This window comes from Sardina pilchardus, chromosome 12, assembly GCF_963854185.1.
Source record: "Sardina pilchardus chromosome 12, fSarPil1.1, whole genome shotgun sequence".
NCBI classification, from domain to species: domain Eukaryota; kingdom Metazoa; phylum Chordata; class Actinopteri; order Clupeiformes; family Clupeidae; genus Sardina; species Sardina pilchardus.
Window position 1 is genome coordinate 5,048,219 of NC_085005.1, and position 4,979 is coordinate 5,053,197.

The 4,979-nt window shown below is 40.5% G+C and overlaps 1 protein-coding gene across 1 annotated transcript in view; it reads right to left on the reverse strand.

The window, feature by feature from the left end:
* Positions 1 to 1,750: 1,750 nt before the first annotated feature.
* LOC134097585 (mannosyl-oligosaccharide 1,2-alpha-mannosidase IA-like) overlaps positions 1,751 to 4,979 on the reverse strand; it is a 134,963-nt gene continuing 131,734 nt past the window's right edge. The window contains exon 12 of the mRNA XM_062550490.1: positions 1,751 to 4,979. This exon is cut by the window's right edge and continues 1,020 nt beyond it. The gene's annotated coding sequence lies outside the window, so the exon portion shown is untranslated.

Consider the following 4,979-nt stretch of genomic DNA (forward strand, 5'->3'; position numbering starts at 1 on the left):
TTATTTTTGCTCCTCCGTGTAATGTTCTATTTAATTCGTGACAATTGATTGATTGACTGATTTAATGTTATAAATAGCATAGCCTAGGCCTACTGGATAAGATTTCAGATTCAGATTTCCACAAAAGTAGCCTAGACTATTTCATGATATATTTCAACATTATTTGCGTTTTATTAAAATGTACTTTACATTTCCAAAGTGTTTTGGCACTTAGAGCGCATTTAGCCACAAGAGTCATAAAAAGTATCCCGTCAAAATCCTGAAATGCGTTAAGACTGTTGAATTAGGCCTACGACTTCATCTGCTGGGGTAAAACTCAAAACAGCGTACTTCCGGCTTCCAGGCAGTTTAACCCCAGTAACTAGGAATCAGCTGATCCTGTCTCATTTCTGACACAGCAATCACGTTAAACTTCGTGCGCAGCTGCGTGTTAAACTCCAAAACCTCCGTTTTAAGGAGCACGGTTTTAAATCGTAGCACAGCTAGCACAATGCTAACTGACAGAGCAATTGGCCCTATGTGTTTTGTGTGTGTGGGGAGTTCTCAGGTGCCCTCTTCAATGACACAAGAAACACGCAGAAAGTGAAGAATAACCTGCCGCATCAGGGAAACTTTCGATTCAAGTGTAGGCTTGTCTACCCTTCTGCCGTTCTCTGCTGATACTACGTGTAGACCTACAATAAAACATTTACTGATACTTAGCCATTCTGTTCCATTTCCCGGGTGCCCTATTGATTGGACAGGGGAGAGATGCCGCGTGCCACCTCTGGACAATAGCATTTCATTACGCAGCCTACTGGCGCTCTAAGTTATTGGCACCCTTTCTAATTGGCCTCTGGCTTATTAGGTAGTCCGTTTAAGCCCAGCTGGCTCCCCGCCTGAGCGATTCTGGCTGTAGCTCCCGGGGTCTTTGCCAGGGGTCTAGATTTATGATCGTATAGTTGAGCTGCATGGTTAAACTTCTGTTTGATTAGTCAGAAGCTGTGCTCATATTTCAGTCACTGATGTACCATTTGACCGCTTTATTTATTACTTTTCTTTTTCGGTGTGATGTCAGTGGGAAGTGTATTGACTGAATGTTGATGTAGTTATTGTGAACACCAGGCTAGTGAACACCTGCGATGTTTGCTGCTCCGTTGGCAAGTGATGTGCAGCTTCCCCTTGGCATGTCATTGAGCCTAATACACATTTCTCTTCAGTTTCACTTTTGTCTTTGTCCTTCCCTGCAGTCTCTCAACTTGCAAAACTGCCTATAGCTCTGTTGAGTTGCATCATTATATTGCACCTGAAAAAGGTAACACAAATATTGAATTGTACATGGAACATGGTTGGTTCTCAGTTTATCTTAGTTTACTGTGTTTCTCACTCGGAGAAAAAAAGGTGCCATATAGAACCAAGAATGATTCTATTGCATGGTTCATATATATCACCACAAAATAGTACTTTAAAATGAAGGTTCATCAAGGAATCCCTTGGCTGTCTCTCTCTCTTCCTCTCTCTCTATTGTTCTCTCCCTCTCTCTTTCTCTCTCTCTCATCCTCACTGTCTCTCTCTCTCTCCCTCTCTCCGTCCCCACAGGTCAGTTCTTTAAAGACTGCATGGTTCTATACAGCACCCCAAGAACCTTTGTTCTAAGAGTGAACAGGATCAGCTATGCAGAACAGTTGTATAAGGCACTTGGTTTTCAGCGCCACAGAAGGGTCTAGGAATCTGCAGCTATGGACCTCGCGGATGAAAAAACTACACACGATATATTAAAACATTATTTTATTCAAAGTAGAATTATAACAAATATAGTTTATTAAAATTTTGCTGATAATTATTATTATTTATTCAATAAGGTCATATGATTTTTTATATATAAATGTAGAATGGCATCATCAGCCAGAATGGAATATTTACATTAATAACAAGTGAAACATAAAGAAAAGGAATTATTCCCCACAAATTAATTGCATAAAACAAAAAATAAACTATGTGCAATGGAATGATTATCAGCAATATTGTACAGTTACATTTTCTGAGGTTGTTTCACAAAACATTAACAGATTCACAATAATTAACAGACCAAACACAAAAGCAAAGAAACAACAATAAAACCAACCAAACAAACAAAATATGAGAAAAAAAGGCATAGTAACTGATAGTCAACACATTTTACCACAACTTTTAGAGTCAGAAACAAAATATCAGGACTGTCTTCTAGGCCAGCATACTGAAGCGTGAATCTAACACTCGTAGCGAGCTGTTGACTCTCACCAACACTGCATTGAAACACCACTGAAGACGCGTACCAACCAGCCAAACTAGAGATCCTCTTGTCAAAAACAAATTCCTACTGTACGTGGGCTACTGAGACACGGCCATGTCGATATATCTACAGCTTCACAGTGTATCCTATTATGCCTCCCATACTGCAGTTCCAGTTACACAAGCGCCACACACACCCTTCACTTTCCCAACACTGTCACACAGTCTTCCCAAAGTGATGAAAGGAGTGTCTAACGCCCTCGTCACTATCTGGTATGTCTACGAGATCCTGATTCCACTGCTTATGATATAAGGGACTGAATGTTTAGAACTAAGGCTTATAACACTCAGGACAAAACAAAACAAGCCCCCACGGCTTGTGAACTAGTTTCCCACTGTCCTCCTGAGTGATAAGTCCTCAGTATTTGGAGATTAATGGAAGAAGGTAGCCAACCTGACCTGTCCTTATTGCACAATAGCGCCCCCTATCAGCAGCAGATTCACTCGGGAGTTGGAACACACTTCAGCATTTCGGACCCACTTTGCAGCAGTGATGCCGAGGGCCTTTTCTCTAGTGGACTGAGACTGAGGCTATACCTAACTAGCGACCTCTGTTCCACCGAGAGGGATAAAGAATGAGTGTTTCATGCTAGAGCTGCTGAAGAGAGGTCGGCTTTATCCTGCAGAGCAAGTGCAGATGTGTGTGTGTGTGTGTGTGTACGTGAGTGTGTATGTGTTGTATCCTTGTGGTCAAGACTGTTAGGGAATAACAACTTATTCATATCATTACCAGTAACTGGACATGTCCCTGTCTGATACAATACAACCAATGTTGTTTTTTTCTTGCACATAACACTGTTTGTCTTACATCATTCATTGCACATGAGTGTGTTTGTGAATGTCCATGTCCCCTGATTAGACGGGGGACTATGCCATATCCAGGCAAACCTGCCCTAGAGAAAATCAGTCACTCAGGACACAATATTTGTCCTCCACGAGTGAGATTGAACTAATCTGTGCATGATGCCATGAAGAAATGCATGTTTCCTGTGATGTTAGTTGTTAAAATGCAGCAGAGATAGGAATGGTTGTAGTACAGTATTTTACAAAGAAATATGTATAAAAGTGTGTGTTTACTGTTTCCCATCCAGTGTAGTGCTGCTCTTTGAAATGTCCTTTCCTTGTCCCTCTTTGCTATTATTTCAACAGAAGGAGAAACATCTTGTGCTTTCTTGACTTCGTTTCACCAAAAAAAGAAAAAAAAACCTTCTATTCATTTCATTCATTTTCTCCCTCCATCTAATATCAGGACAGAAGCTTTCATTCAGTTGTGCTTAGCAGGACAAAGGGTACTTTAAAGAACACAACAAAACCAACACTGAAACCAAACAAACAGCTAAAATAAAGAGAAAATAAAATGTAGGAACAGAAGACAAAGATAAACATCACAAGGCGAAATTACTTCCATTTCACATTTGGTGGTACATTCATTCATCTCGTTTAATCCCGTTGATCTTCAACTGGCTATTTGGGGGGACTACAGCTTTTTTTGGCTTCACCCTTTCTGCCTCCCAGCCAGAGTTTTTTAAAAAATAATAATAATAAAAAAGAGAGAAAAAAAAATAAAAACAAATCACCAACGACTTCAGTGTAGTGCCAGACGTGGGCCTAGTTCCCCCAAGTGACCCCTGGACACTGTGAAGAACACAACTTTCATAAAGTCACAACACCATCAAATAAATTAAGCTTGAATTAAAGCATTTGTTTTTTTGTTTTTGTTTTTATACAAAAGCTACGGGTTGATGAATGTCCCTGTCTGGCCCCCCATTAGATAAACAGCAACATTAACAATAGCAACAAAGAGTTTTTCCATTTTCTCAATCTCTCTCTCTCTTCCCATCATGAAACGAAAGTGATTAGCTCACTAGCGGAAAAACTATGGAAGCCTGGAGAGAAACATCGCCGTGGAGACAAAATTATTGATGGTATGTCAATAGAAGTGGTTCAGTCTTTATTGTGCCTCCCCTCATCCAAACCGTAATCTCAGAAGGAAATAATCTCAGAAGGAAAGGATTTGGAGAGTTGTAAACATGTCTGCATTTCTGAGAGAGGGAGAGAGAGAGACAGAGAGAGAGAGAAGAGAGACAGAGGGATAGAGGGAGGGGAGGAGAGAGATGGAAAGAAAGGAAGAGACAACTCCTTGTGTGCAATCTCTTCTGGAACTCCCTTGCAGGTGACAGCGCCAAACACCAAATGTCACTAGGATTGGCCAAGTGCCAGATGATAACAGTATTCAGAAACAGACGGACAAACAAAAACCTCACAACAATGACAAACACAAGCGAATCCCAGTTCATTTTTGCTGGGAATAAATAAATTAAAATGTTGAACCATTTCTGAGATTAAAAAGGCACTATTTGACTGGAGATCACTACAGAGCTGGGGTCGAAGAAAAGAACATACAAAATGTCTGACAAGTCTGCCCAAAGCCTAGTCCTCCGAGATCCTCATAAGTAGCTTTCAGAAAGCCAACACATTGGAACACAAGGAAAACTGAGACCTTGAAAGGTCAAGCTGATGAACTCAACCAAAACAAGTAAACAAATCATCAAACAACAAACAAAAGCCAAACAAACAAAAATCCCCCACCCTCAGGAGAACAAAGAGGACTTCAAAACGACAACCAAAGACACAACACAAATGACGAAGCCTTGAATCCAGTATGACTT